Source organism: Propithecus coquereli, unplaced genomic scaffold (assembly GCF_000956105.1).
Source record: "Propithecus coquereli isolate 6110/MARCELLA unplaced genomic scaffold, Pcoq_1.0 Scaffold150, whole genome shotgun sequence".
NCBI lineage: Eukaryota > Metazoa > Chordata > Mammalia > Primates > Indriidae > Propithecus > Propithecus coquereli.
The window spans coordinates 4,290,998-4,307,339 of record NW_012139414.1 but is presented as its reverse complement, the minus strand read 5'-3'; the positions used below and the strand labels follow the sequence as shown (position 1 = coordinate 4,307,339).

The 16,342-nt window shown below is 38.6% G+C and overlaps 1 protein-coding gene across 2 annotated transcripts in view; it reads right to left on the bottom strand.

Moving 5' to 3' along the window:
- AUTS2 (autism susceptibility candidate 2) overlaps positions 1-16,342 on the bottom strand; it is a 1,232,042-nt gene that overhangs the window by 786,144 nt on the left and 429,556 nt on the right. The gene's annotated exons all lie outside the window — the stretch shown is intronic.

Below are 16,342 nucleotides of genomic sequence, written 5' to 3'. Positions count from 1 at the left end.
TAATCGACTGTGTTCAATTCTACTTTGCTAAAACTTAGAGAAACAAATAAGAGTATCAGGAGAACCTCTATCTTGGGTTCACAATACAGAGAAATCTTGATCAGAAATCTCAAATTCTTATGGAAGCAAAGGTACCAAAGTTCACTCTACCCATCTTTCCCCCTTTCCTAAGTATAATCTCAGGAACAAAATGGATGCTTCCATAAGGCATTTCCCACAAGATATGACAAAGCATGCTGGAGGCATTAAAAGTCTCCAGTAGATCCCCTCTGCTTCCCTTCCCAACTCTATTAACAGGCTAGAGTGAGTAGCAGGGGCATGTAATCATTTTTTAAAGGTACAACACTGTAAAATTCTTTAAAACTGGGGTGGTGGGGGAGGTTAAAAAAGCTCTGTGCCATCTGTGGAGGGGGGAAAAAAAAACAACAACAACAGCAGCTGGTGCAAGAAGTAGCAAGATGTTGGTCCTGGAAGTGACAAGATGGGAAATGACAGGAAACAGCTTTTCACTCCTCCAACAGCAAAAGAGGCTTGCAGCCTGTGTTCCACTGTTTGAAAACCTCCAGATGCTGCTCTCGTCTCACGTTTCTATATCTTTGTTCAGACAACATCAGAAAGCCTTTCTTTTTTTCAAGCACTCTCTTTCTTTGGAGGAACATACAAAGCTATCAAACGCTGGCTTCTCCCCCCTCCTTTCTCTTATAGGCAATGTGGAATGAATTTTAAGCGTTATCACGGGGAAAAGTATCATGTGAGCCTCTGCAAAACTTTTGCCAATTGTTTCTTTAAAGAAAAATTTACCATGTACTCTGGTTTCTGTCATTTGGTACTTAAACTAGTATTAGATTTTGAGGGGAACTAAGCAATCAAGGTATAAAATATCTACAATGAGCAGAGTTCTGGGGAATCAACTCAGAAATAGTGGGCTGTGCTTCTTTACTCACTGCATTAAACACTAACACGTGTGCATTCATTTCCACTTTAAATGTTAGGTTAATGAAGTCAGAAAGGAGGTAACTTATTAATATACACAATACATACATAGTCCAACTTCAGAATTTCAAAGGATAGCATATGATGTCAATCAAATATTCTGGTTTAGAATTGTCTCATATGCTAAACATATAAAATCAATTTTCAAAGAACTTTAGGATATGCACATAAAATATACTAAAATTACACTAAGTAAAATTTTTGATGTTATTTGATGTCACAGATCACATCTGGGAATCTGCTTGAGGCTCCCTCAGCCTCTTTCTTGTCCTGTGTGATTCTGCACAGCTGGTAACCAGCCTCAAGTACTCCTTTTTTCCCCTTCAGCAGGCCAGCTCAGCCTTTAAGATTCACACTGGGTTCCGCCTCCAGTGCACCTCCCAAAGTTCCCTGTTTGAACAAGTGTATCTTTCCCCTGAACTCAAATAGCCAATGTCTGTTTTAATAGCCCCTACATGGTAATTTCTCTATTTAGAGGTTGTTCTATCACAACTCACAGTCAGCTCCTCACAAGGGAACAGATCATTTCTTCTTGATCTTTATATACCAGTACCTGGCATAATACAGTATCTAGCATATGATACATACTCAATGTAAGTTAGATATTACTTGCTAATAGTTTTTCCAGTTTCTACTAAAACATATAAGTAAATAAAGTAAACATTAAATACTTTATGAACCTACTCAGGGATAGTAAAATAGTCACTTTCTACCACATCCGGTATCTAACCTGTCTGCAAATCCTGTCAGTCCTAACTTCAAGCCACATGCAGAGTCCCCTCCCTTCTTATCACCTCTACCACTGCTCCCTGGTCTAAGACACTGTCATCTCTACCCTGGATGTTTACTGCATTAGCTGCCCAACCAGTCTCCCTGCTTCCACTTTTGTCCCTACTCCAATACAGTAGCCAAAGTGATTTTTTTTTTTTTTTTAAGAGATGAAGTCTCACTCTATTGCTCAGGCTGGAGTACAGTAGCACAATCATTGCTCACTGCCACCTCAAACTCCTAGGCTCAAGCGATCCTCCCACCTCAGCCTTCCAAGTTGCTAGGATTACAGGTGTGAGCCACCACACCTGGAGCCCAGAGTGATCATTTTTAAATGTAAATAGAACATGATTTCTCTACTCAAAACCGTCCCAGAGCTTCCCAGCCCAAAGTCTCTATGATGACCTACAATGCCCTTCATGGTCTGTTCATCGGTTCCTTTCTTTCTGATTTCTACTACTTTCCCTCCTCATTCACCGACCTCTAGCCATGTTGGTCTCCCTTTTAAAGCTTGCTTCTGCCTAAGAGCCTTTGCACTTACTGTTCCCTCTGCTTAGAATGTCATGCTTCTTCATATTCTCATGGCTCATTCCCTCTGCTTTTTTAGGTCTCAAATGCTCAATGTTCCAATGTTACCTGATCAATAAAGCCTTTTCTGAAGACCCTATTTTAAATAGCGGCACTCCTCTCTCAGCACTCACTATTCCCTTTACCTGCTTTACCTTTCTCCACTGCTCATGACAACACCTGTCATGATTTGTATTTTACTTGTTTAGTTGCGCATTGCCTCTCTTCCCCTACAAGTATGTAAGTCCCACAAGATTATAGGCAGATGTCTTCACAGCAATATCCCTAGCACTCGGAATGGAGTTTGAATCACAATAAACATTAGATATAATTTGTTAATAATGAATGTGTGGATAGTAATCTCAAAAATTTCAAACTTTAAAATGGAGGTACAAGATAATTCATTTTATATTTGTCCTTTATAATTTACACATCACTGCCACACACATTCCCTTATATGAGCCTCATAAAAGCTATGTTTAGTGGACAAGGAAAGAATGATTACCATCATTTTATAAAAAACAAAACTGAGGATGAGGCAAGTAAGTGGCATGTGGTCAACACAGCCAGTAAGCACCAGGAAAAAAAAAAATGAATTGAGGACAGAGTGAGGTCCACTGTTCTTTCTAGGATCCCAGTCTGCCTCACTAGTATATAAAAACCACAGTGTAAGTTAACAGTTATTAACTGGCTTGTGAAACATGATGCCTATTTCTTTCTTCTTAAAATATAAGCAAATAAACCTGATAATCACATCTATCTATGCGAGGGAATAAGAAACGTGGAAAATTGATCTATATTTTGTTGCTTTTTATATTTTAACACTACTTCATTTTTTTAAAGTACTTTCTTTAAATACAAGAGGCATCACAGTATATCAACTGAGAGATTGGAACCCAAATTCTAAGGTGTGCTCCTAGGATATACAGATCATAGCATATAGGTGACTATTGGTATCTGGGGACCAAAAAGATGAACAATGCTTACTCACTGTCTGGTTTATAAGAAATAAAGTAAAATAAATGTAGACTATTGTTTAAATGAATCTTTTGGATAAAGTTCCAAATTACTTTTTTTACAAATGGCTTTCTATTGCCTACCAAAATTTTATCTTGACCTTGGCATGCTGTGCCCCCAACCAACGCTGACACACAGACTCAGGTCCTTCCTTTTCCTGGGTTCTGTATGTTTGCCAACTCGCTGCTACACATTAACACTTTATATTTGACAAGTGTCTTTACACAAATAATTGCCTACTTTTGCAGTTCCTCATTCTGACTTGTCAAAATTCTGTTTGCCCTTTAAGACAGTATATTCACCTGCTTCATAACTTTCAGCATTCTTCCAACCAAGCATTTGTCTCTCTAGGTTTCCTTGCCTTTTTTTTTTTTTTTTTTTTTTTACAGTCAATTACACCCTTCTTAGTGCCCTGTCTTCTCCCTCTCCTAAACACACACACACACACTTCAAAGTTCCTTTAAGGATCAGGGCTGAATCTTGGCTAGATGAGAGCTTTGATGAAAATCTTTCGATTTCAATGACTTTTTTAAAATTATAAATTATGTTGTATTAAGTTGTCACCAAAATACTGTACTTACCCTAAGACATGGAAGAAAAGTAGCCTTTCCAGTGGTGCTAAGGGGACACCAGAGAGTTTGGTCCCTTCCACAACACAACTTTGAATTCCTGAAAGTCAGTATCTCTAAATTGCACACATGACACTTAGCCTTCTTTGGTAATTGTTTCTTTTCTGCTTTGTCCACTAAATCCCAAGTTCCTCTGAGGGGACTATTTCAAGATATTACTAAATGCTCCTTGACTTACTAAAGTTGAAATAAACATAATCGATGGTCAGAAAAGAGTAACATATAAGACAGGCAATTTGTTGTATCTTTCTGATATTGATAGCCTGGGTAATACTCATAACAAAGGAAATCAGTACTGTTGTTGAAGGGAAACTTTATCTGACTGAGGTCATTGTTTTTCAGTATTAGAAGAGCTTGCCTCTCTCAAAGTCAAAGTGAGATTGATTCCCCAATACACATTCCACCCACCCTTCATTGAGCAGGGGCCATGCCCCTTTAGGAACTAACTACACTCCCCAAGTCTCGTTAAGCCAATTAGGATCCTCTCATCTTCCTTGCTAGAGAGATCAGTCAGAAACTCAGGCCTAAGCCAATCAGCACATGCCAATCCATGGTGACAGTTTTTATGCACATGCCCTAAATTGGTCTAGAGAAACAGAAAGGGAGGACTTTTACTCTCTGTCTGGGGGAAAAGCCAGATTGTTCTCAGTTTCTCTGAATCTCCTTGCCCACATTCCCACCCTTCTGCAATTAGTTGTGAACAAAGCATGTGGCCCTGACTGCTACTGGTAGCCATTCACAAGAACAAGCAGCTTTAGTGATGATGCTGACACTATGGAAACAAAGAAATTAAACAGAAAGAAACTGGTGTCTGAAGACAGACACTCCATTAAGTCACTAAATCAATCAACCCTGAGGCCCTCCCTATATCTCTCTGGACTTCCGCTATGTGAGCCAATAAATTTCCTTATTGGTTAAGCAAGTTTGAATCAGGTTTTCTGATACAGTTGAAAGCTTCCTAACTGATGCATTATTTAAAAGAATTCTCTGCTAGTAAAAACCCAGTTTGGTACCTATTTCAACACCATGCTTTAATTCAGAGCCATATACTTAAAAAAACTTACTTTGTGTGTGTGTGAGATTGACCTTATCAGTCCCCCAAAAGCCAAATATCACTTTACTTGACTATTAGGTAAGCAAAACAAGACACCAAGTGTTAATATGATATAGCACTGCAGGAAGTAACTCAGTGAAAAGCTGCGGTCAAAAAAACAGAAATTGGCCATGGGTCACATCAATGTGTCATCACCAAAGCATATACAGCAAACAGACTGGCTGTCAAAATTGTTCCTTTAACACATTGACTGCCACTCTAGAAAAAAATATTTTTTTCCCTGGGGCCACAGTGTTTTATTAAAACAAAACAATCTTTTCTAATTGGTTATTTTTTTATTATTTTCTGTGCATGAGTTGTATGCAATGCAATCCACGTTTTTAGAATTATTAATATTAATTGTAACAATAAGAATATCAACAACTAAGATTTTCACAAACCAACTGCAAGTTTTTGCTTGCACTGGGCTCCAAACCAGCCTGAGTTAAATACAACTCACATGGCAGTCTATGTGTTAAACGCTGCCTGTGCTAGACAGTGCAGTGCCTACACTTTAAACAGTGCCCTACATCTTTACCTACTGATGAAAGCAAAAATGTGCATTAGTGCTCACTGATGAATCAGAGATGGTAATCACTAAAGAGGGATGTGCCCTACATCCTGAGGGCATGCTAGAGGAGGAAAAAATTGACACAGACCCTGATTCCACACTCCCCTCTCCAAGTCATCCTGAGTTCACAGGAATAAGCAGTGGATCCTGGGTGAGAGACAATGTGCCAATTTCTGTGCTCAGATATTAGCTCCCCTAAGAAATTCCAGAAAGTACCTTTCAGAGGGGAGAGGGGTAACCTCATCCTCTGCTTTGTAAAACAAAAGAGTTGGACTTGTTCTTTTCTAAGGTTACTTTCTGCAATAAAATGCTAGGTCACATGACCAATAAAACCTCACCTTCCTACAATGTAAAATGACAATTTTGATCTTAATACCTAGACTACTTATCTTAATACATATTCATAAATACTTATTAGGTACATACTATGTGTCAAGCAGTGTACCAGACCCCGCAGAAATGAACAGATAAAAATGATCCATACCTTCATGGAATTACATGGCTGCAGTCACTATAAAAATCTTAGTGAACTTAATTAAATCCAAACTTTTCATAAAGTAACTAAGTATTAAGTCCCAATTTTCTGAGATGAAAGTAGTAAATTAGAATGATGATCTCCAATTACCAAATGAATTTTGGAACTAGAAGGAACCCATGCCTCAAATCAAAATAAAATATTCTAAGTGGATAATGAGGAACAGTTTCGAAAAATCAGTTTTAAAAGACTCTGCCTCTAAGTCTGCCAAAACTTCAGACTCATGATTCCCATTCCAGTTATGCCTTCCTGTTTTTGCCAATGAAGCAACAGAGTAAGAAACTTTCTGATCTGCCTTATTGATTAGTTTTACATCCCCTTAACCTTAAAACGTTTCCTAGTTCCTACAAAATCAGTTCATTAGCTCTTAATGAATAAGAAAGTTGCCTTTTATTATTAGTTCTGAATCTCTTTTGGCTTATGGTATATTATGTGAGCAAAAAATACATATGGAATTGAATTTTTAAATTCATAATATATGTGAACTTCTTGAAAGATACTGTCAGTTTTCTCAAACTTTCACTCAATTACCTAGTTTTCTACACATCCTCTAATTTTTTCTTCTTATAATTGTTGATTTTTTTAAAAAATTAACATGTGACAAGTTAAATGTCTTTAAACCAATTGAGAAAATCCCTCTTTCAGTACAGTTTTACTCCTTTCCCAAAGTAGATTTTAATCTCCTGAGTTTTCATAGCCATTTAGATATTTTGAATTTAAAGATAAAAGTGATATGCAAATAAGGTGAAACATGGAGAATGTGAACATTAACACTATCTGTGACTCTGGGCAAATCTTACCTTCAATTTTTCCATCCCCTCTTTGCCAAATACACATAAAGTATAGTCACATATATAAAACAGATTTTATTAACGGACTCAAAAATACCGTTAGCTTTATTGCCAGCCAACTACACACTTCTGACACACTGAAAGCATCATCTAAAATTCATAAGTCTAATATCCTTCAATTCTTTATTTTCATAGTTGGCTTTTCCAATGTAAGTTCACTTTTAGTCCTAGTAAATCTTATTCAGGCCACTGCCAAGAACACCAAAATCCGGGTGTGTCCTGTTTCTCCCATTCACCACATTTAGAACTCCAGAGCTTTTGCATTATTTGAAACTACATCTTCATCACCAGTCAAAGACAAAAATCTGAGGTTTTTTTTTTTTTTTGGATAGAGCCAAGGATAGATATATATGGAATAATCCTAGAAAGTTACAATTAGAAACCAGTAGACCTGGAAATAGTTGTAAAATTAATTATGAATCTTGATAATCATAATGCCATCCACCAGCCTGTATTTTTCCTCAATTGTTCACAAAGAGATTGTGGAATACCAAACAAAAATCTTGCCGAGATCCAAATAAATTATGTCTATAATGTGACCCTGAGTTATTGACCTGACAGTTTTGCTAAAGAGGAATTGTTAAATTCACATTGCCTTTCTGTAAGTACTATACTCTTTTCTCAGTGTTTACTTATCATATCACTTTTTCTAAAATATTACCAGGACTCAAAGTAAAGGTTACAGAATTTACTTAATATCGTTTTTATTAAAGCAAAAATGCATTTTCTTCAAAGATGACAATGAGTCTATAATTAAATTGCATCAGGAGCCTTGAATTCATTCTCTGTAGATGGGGAGGTGTTCCCTTATAATCTGTTATTTCACCTTGAACTTCTATGTCATCTGTAAGACCTTATTTTCTCCTGTTAGAAAGTCACTTTCCTTTAGAGAGAGGCCACATGCAAAATCGGAATTAATGAATCCTGCATTCTGTATCACCCAGCACTATGCCATCCACTATTGGCAGTAATCACCTCTCCTTCCCTTCCCTTATAGTTTCTGTCAGAAACTTCTAACAGCTTCTGATTTCCCCTCATTCTTCCGAGATTTTTAGGATTTGCTAACACGAGTTCTTTTTCCAACCACCACTGAACAAGCCTTCCAAGATAAAAAGCCCAGGCTTAATTCAACCAAGCTTTCTGTTGCCAGGCAGAACCATCGTAATGTAATGCGGAAGGCTGGACTGAATGCCAATCTTCTGTGTAATCCTCAGGAATTGGTGCCCTGGTCAACGGGAATACAGTCAGTCATTACCAATTTTTGTTGTTGTTTTAAAGAAGGCAGGGAAAAGAACAACCCCTTATAATAAGAAAATGAGAGAAACTGGACAAGAACTGGTGCCATCTGCTAATCTGGATAGAAATGAGGCTGAAGAGAGAAAGGTTGGAAATTGGGCAGATGGGACACTAATCATCTGTTCTTATTATTTTGCTCCCCGTTTGTGTTTAATAATTTGAATGAATGATAGAAACATGTATCTCTCTGTTCAAATAAAAATATGATATAGGATTACAAACTTGAATTATTTCTCTCTCCCATCTCTTCATTCCAAACAATCCCCATATCACTCTTCTAACTGAAGGAGAAAAACATTCCACTCTTTTATGAGAGACCATGGAGGTATTTTCTAACCTCCACTAGGATTAGATGTACAACTGCTATTCTTATAGTCCTGTGACTAAATTTAATTTGCACAATTGTACACAATGGATATTTTATCAGTTATGATTCAACTTAGCTCTTTACAAGAATATTTAAACGCCAGAATAGAGAACATATAAAAGATATATGATAACAAGACAATTCGGGGGATAGAGGCAAGATAGTGGATGAGAAAAACTGCCAGCCAGAGTGTCTGTGGCAAGAAAGATAGATTTTAGATGAAAGTAAAAAAAACAAACAGGCAGACAAACATAGATTGTATGAGGGTCGGAAGGAAGGGTGCCTGAAACTACAGGAGACTCCATGGGAAGAAGCTACAGAGCAGAACTGGAAGGAGAATGGCATTGGCAGGGTCTAAACCCTGAGAGGCTTGGAGACCAGCGACAAAGGTAGGTGGAACGGTTAAATTTCCCCTCCCTTGTATCTCGGACTGTGGGTGGGCTCCTGAGCTGCTGGAGAGACCTGCCAACACCAGCCCAGAGATGGCTGCTACCCTGTCTTGCGGACAGGGAAGCAAGCTCCCAGCTCCCTCAGGGCACCTCCCGCCCCACAGACCTGAGCCGATCACAGGTGCCATATTGCCTCCTTCTCCCCTTCCCCTTCGCTACTCGCAGTCGCAGAGAGAAACAATTTAACCACCACCTGGAGGCATCTGCAGGGAACAGGACCTTTCCTTTTGGGGCTATACAGCAGACTGAGGGGTACTCAGACTGTGAGCTCCCTACCCACCTGCCCTCCCAAGTTCTGCTCGCATGGTGACTCCAGCAGAGCAGGGAAAATCACGAGACGGAGAGACATTGATCCAGCTTGGTCACCCCATGGGTAACTTGAGACCAGCACTCTTCTCCCTGGCAGGGTCAGGGATTGATCTCTGGGCCTGGGGACAGGCCTGCAGGCCAGATCCCATACACCCAGGTCTCAATCACATTACTGGTGGGCACAAAAGGGATATTTGTGAACTAGTCTACTGAGGTGAGTGTTTCTTCAGGGGCAGATCAGAGTGGGTCCTAGCTACAGTGTGCTTGAGAGGCAACACTGCTCCCATGGGCAGCACACCCAGCTCAAGCTGTAATACTGGGCAGGGAACTTCCGGGTTCACATCACAGTCAGGGGAGATCCACTGGCTTGAGGTCCTGCCTGCCGGCAGAGGCCTGGGAGAAACCACGGAATAAGGGGAGTGTGGAAAGGAGTGAGGCCTACTCCAGACTGCAGGAATCAAACAGCCCCACCTCCACATGCATACTTTGTGGCTGAGTGGGGACATTTCAGCTCCTTCCTGGCAGCTTTACCTAGAAGCAGAGAACACACCTTTGACCCCTACTAACAGCATTTGTGGAGCTTGAGGGAAGACTCACCCAATATAGCCTCGCCCAGCCTCATTCCCCCACCTGCCCCCACTGAGGTGGAGAAGGACACACCTGAAAGTCCCAGGGCTCCACCCATCACCTGAGGCACTAGAGTAACTCTCCAGAGGAACTAGAGCTGGTCACAGGACCCAAAAACAACAATGCAGCTTGCTCTAGCAAGCGTCACCTACTGACATTGAGGTCAATTTGCATACCCTTTTACTGCATTTACTGACTCATCATACAGGGTATGGTTGAATCTCACCCACAAACTCCACCTACTGGCTCAGAGACTAAACTGGGCATGCCATTCATTATGTAAATGAAAATCTAAAGGTAAGAAGCAACAGCTGGTCCAGATGGGAAGAAATGAGCAAACAAATTTTGGAAATATGAAAAATAAAATTGAAAGCATAACCCCAAAGGGGAACACCAGCTCTCTAGCAATGCATATCAACCAAATTCAGAATGCTAAAATGACAGAAGAAGAATTTTGAACGTGGATTGTAAGAAAACTCAATGATATGAAAGAGAAAACGGATACCCAACACAAAGAAACCACAAAAAAATCCAGGACTTCGAAGAAAAATTCACTAAAGAAATTGAAATATTACAGAAAAACCAAATAGAACTTCTGGAAATAAACAATTCATTCAAGGAATTACAAAACACAGTGGAAAGCCTCAAGAATAGGGTAGATCAAACACAAGAAAGAATCTCAGGGATTGAAGACAACACCTTTCAATTAAGTCAGTCAGTTGCAGAGATAGAGCAGAGAAATAAGAGAAAAGAGCAAAGCCTACAAGAGATGTGGGATTACGTGAAGAGGCCTAATGTAAGAATTGTAGGCATCCCTGAGGGTGAAAAAGAAAATACAGAAGGGTTGGATAAACGGTTTGAGGATATAATGGAGGAAAATTTCCCTGGCCTTGCTAAAAATCTAGATATCCCAGGAAGAAGAAGCTCAAAGCACTCCTGGAAGATTCATTGCAAACAGGAAGACACCATGACATAGAGTCATCAGACTGGCCAAAATAAACACGAAAGAGGCACTCCTATAAGTTATAAGGTAAAAGAAGTAGGTAACCTACAAACAAAAACCCATCAGACTAACTACAGACTTCTCAACTGAGACCTTATAATCCTGAAGACATTGGGGACCCATTCTCCCTCTTCTCGAACAGAATAATGTCCAGCCTAGAATCTTATACCCTGAAAAACTAAGTTTCTTACAGGAAGGAGAAATAAAGACCTTCTCACACAAGCAAAGACTGAGGAAATTCATCAAGACAAGACCTGCCCTCCAGGATGTACTCAGGACAGAATTACACACAGATCAGCAAAATAAACATTCACCAGTGTAAAATCATCCAAAAGCTACATGTCAAAGGTAAGACACCACAATGGCTCAAGACAGAAAACAAAGTGACAAAGTTCAACTCAACAGGAAGAACAGAAATCTGCCCCACGTATCAATTCTTTCAATAAATGTCAATGGCTTGAACAGCCCACTAAAGAGACATAGGCTGGCCGAATGGATAAATATACACGAGCCAAGTATCTGCTATCTTCAGGAAACACATCTAACCCACAAGGATGCATTCAGACTTAAGGTAAAGGGATGCAAAACAATATTTCATAGAAAGGGAAGCCAAAAGAAAGCTGGCATAGCAGTTCTCATTTCAGATAACTTAAACTTCAAATCAACAAAAGTAATGAAAGACAAAGATGGTCACTATATAATGGTGAAGGGTAAAATTCAACAAGAAGACATAACAATTTTAAATATTTATGCACATAACTCAGGTGCACCCAGATTCAGAAAGCAAACCCTAAATAAACAAAATAGAAACAAAACCCTAAACAAAATGATAAAAAGCAACACCGTAATAGCCAGGAACTTCATCACCCCTCTGACAGAACAGGACAGAACCTCCAAACAGAAAATAAACAAAGAAACAATAGACTTAAACAGAACTCTAGAACTAATGGGCCTGACACTTACAGAACATTGTATCCCAAAATCGCTGAATACATGTTTTTCTCATCAGCTCAAGAGATATTCTCTAAGATTGACCACATTGTAGGCCACAAAGCATGCCTCAAAAAACTAGAAATTATAACATGCATCTTATCAGACCACAGTGGAATAAAATCACAAATCATCTCCAACAGAAACTCTCATCTCTACACAAAGTCATGGAATCTAAACAACCTTTTGTTGAATGATTACTGTGTTAAGCAGGAAATTAAGATGAAAATCAAAAGATTCTTTGAACTAAATGAAAAAGGAGACACAAGTTATCAAAATCTGTGAGACACAGCTAAAGCAGTCCGGAGGAAAATTTATATCCATAAATGCCTACATCCAAAAGACAGAAAGATCACAAATCAACAATCAAATGAATCATCTCAAAGAACCAGAAAAGGATGAGCAAACCAACCCCCAAACCAGCAGAAGAAGAGAAATAATAAAGATCAAAGCAGAATTAAATGAAATCAATAACAAACACACTATACAGATTAATAAAACAAAAAGTTGGTTCTTTGAAAAAATAAAATTGACATGTCTCTTGCTAGATTAATGAGAAGCAGAAAAGAAAGGACTCTAATAAGCTCAATCAGGAATGAAATAGAAGAAATTACAACTGATATCACAGAAATACAAAATATCTATAAATACTTTAAAAACCTCTATGAACATAAACATGAAAATATTGAGGAAATGGATAAATTCTTAGAAACACATAGCCTCCCTAGGCTCAATCAGGAAGAAATAGAATTCCTGAACAAACCAATATCAAGTACTGAAATGGAGCAGCAATAAAAAACCTTCCTGAAAACAAAGTCCTGGACCAGAGGGTTTTACACTCAAAATTTACCAGACGTACCAAGAAGAACTGGTGCCTATCCTGCAGAAATTATTCCACAACACTGAGAAGGAAGGAATCCTCCTCACCCAACACGTTTTATGAAGCCAACATCACCCTGATACCAACACCAGGAAAGGACGGAACAATAAAAGAAAACTACAGATGAATATCCTTTATGAATACAGATGCAAAAATTCTCAACAAACTCCTAGAAAACTGAATTCAGATGCTTATCAAAAAAATAATCCATCACAACCAAGTGACCTTCATCCCAGAGATGTAGGGATGGTTCCACATTCACAACCCTATAAACGTAATTCACCACATAAATAGAAGCAAAAACACAGACCATATGATCGTCTCAAAAGACGCAGAAAAAGCATTCAACAAAATTCAGCAACCTTTTATGATAAGAACATTTACCTCAAAATGATAAAAGCCATGTATGACAAACCCAAAGCCAACATCATCCTGAACAGGGAAAAACTGAAAGCACTCGTGCTTATAACTGGAACCAGACAAGGTTGCCCTCTATCACTGCTTATATTCAACATAGTGCTTGAAGTCCTAGCCAGAGCAATCAGACAAGAAAAGGAAATCAAGGGCATCCAAAAGGGGGCAGGAGAGCTCAAACTATTGCTCTTTGTTGATAATATGACCTTATATCTAGAAAACCCCAAAGATTCTGCCATGAGACTATAGGAACTGATAAACAAATTCAGCAAACTCTTAGGTTACAAAATCAATGTACAGAAATCAGTAGCATTCCTATATGCCAACAACAGTCAAACTGAGAACCAACTCAAAGACTCAATACCCTTCAAAATAGCAACAAAGAAAACAAAATACCTAAGAATATATTTAACTAAGCAGGTAAAAGACCTCTACAGGGAGAACTATGAAACACTGAGGATGGAAACAGCAGAGGGTGTAAACAGGTAGAAAACTATACCACACTCATGGGTCGGCAGAATCAACATTGTTAAAATGTCTACAGTACTCAAAGTAATCTACAGACTCAATGCAATCCGAATTAAAATACCAACATCATTTTTTCCAGATCTACAAAAAAATATTTCTACAATTCATATGGAACCAGAGAAGACCCTGCATGGCAAAAGCAATCTTAAGGGGGGGAAAAATATTGGGAGACATCAGTTTACCAGACTTCAAGCTATAGTACAAGGCTATAATAACTAAAACAGCATGGTACTGGCACAAACAGAGACATAGTCCAATGGAACAAAACTGAGGACCCAGATATAAAACCATCCTCATATAGCCATTTCATCTTTGGCAAAGCAGACAAAAACATACACTGGGGGAAAGAATCCTTATTCAATAAGTGGTGCTGGGAAAACTGGATAGCCCCATGTAGAACACTGAAACAGGATCCACACCTCTTGCCTCTCACAAAAGTCAACTCACAGTGGATAACACACTTAAACCTAAGGCATGAAACTATAAGAATTCTAGAGGAAAATGTTGGAAAAACTCTGACGGACATCGGCCTACACAAAAATTTATGAAGAAGACCCCAAAGGCAATCACAGCAACAATAAAAATAAATAAATGGGACCTAATCAAATTAAAAAGCTTCTGCACAACCAAGGAAATTATCATGAGAGGAAACAGACAACCTACAGAATGGGAGAAAATATTTGCATGCTACACATCCAATAAAGGGCTGATAACAGAACTCGGGAAAATCAGCAAGAAAAAAATCAAACAACCCTATCAAAAAGTGGACAAAGGACATGAACAGAACCTTTTCAAAAGAAAATAGACTCATGGCCAACAAACATACGAAAAAATTCTCAACATCTCTAATCATCAGGGAAATGCAAAGCAAAACCACAATGAAATATCGCTTAACTCCAGTGAGAATTCCTTATTAAAAAGTCCCAAAACAATAAATGTTGGTGTGGATGTGGAGAGATACGAACACTCATACACTGCCAATGGGACTGCAAACTAGTACAACCTCTGTGGAAAGTAATATGGAGATACCTCAAAGAGCTAAAAGTAGAACTACCATTTGATCCAGCAATCCCAATACTGGGCATCTACCCAAAGGAACAAAAAACATTCTATAAAAAAGACATCTGCACTCGAATGTTTGTAGCAGCACAATTCACAATTAGAAAGATGTGGAAACAACCCAAGTGCCCATCAATACATGAGTGGATTAATAAAATGTGGTATATGTATATCATGGAGTTCTACTCAGCCCCAAAAGAATGGTGATCTAGCACCTTTTGTATTATTCTGGATAGAGCTGGAGCCCATTCTACTGAGTGAATTATGAGAAGAGTGGAAAAACAAGCGTCACATGTACTCACCATCAAATTGGTATTAACTGATCAACACTTAAGTGCACATACAGTAGTAACATCCATTGGGTGTCGGGCAGGCGGTGGGGGGAGAGGATGGGTATATTCACACCTAATGGGTGCAGTGTCCACCGTCTAGGGGATGGACATGCTTGAAGCTCTGATTCGGATGGGGCAAAGGCAATTTATGTAACCTAAACATGTGTACTCCTGTAATATGCTGAAATAACAAAATAAGAAAATAAAAAATTGCAAGTAAAAAAAAAAACCACACACATACACAAGATAATTTCAAGGTCTTGTGACACAGGATACAAAGCTCTTTTTGATACAACCATTGTATACCTCTTCTGACTACTTCTGTCATTCCATCCTTTATGGATTATACTCTAGTCATTCTATTCTATTTGCAATTCTCTGATTATATCAGACTGAATCATGCTTCTTTGTACAGACAGTGATACTATAAAGCTTATTTTGAAAATATGAATTTGTTCCAACGTGCTAGATATAGCAGGAATAATTTAAGTGTAATGTCAATTTTACATTTGCTTATATGCAATTTAATCTGTAAGAAGTACTAAGTGAATTCAGGAAACTGCATCCAGTTGAACTGAGCTGAGTAGAAACGCACGAAGCACATACATGCACACACTTCAAACATCTACCAGCTACCCCAGTTCACTGTGTGTGGTATCAATTACTCCTGATGTGAACAACCTTCCACCCTATTTCAGATAGCCTTTCTTCCACCATCTCTCCTTAACTCAAAAGCTGCAACCTTTCCAATGCCCACTTCCACAAGCAAATTTTAGGTCTTTTTCAGTATAAAGTACCATATTCCACATAGTTTCTTTTTCTTTTTGGTAACCATTTAACATGTGTAAAACTGTACTACTATTTTCATTAGGTTTCTTCTGGATTTTTTGGTCACTGATGAAATTTTCAGTGATCATGTACAAATCAGACCCAAAAGAAACATGTCTTGCTCCAGGAAAGGAGTGAAAGTGGCCATCACTGTGCTTTACACATAGGCTCTCCAAAAAACATTTGGGAAAAATACAGAAAGGTTATCTTAAACACTTTTTGACAGCCAACATTCC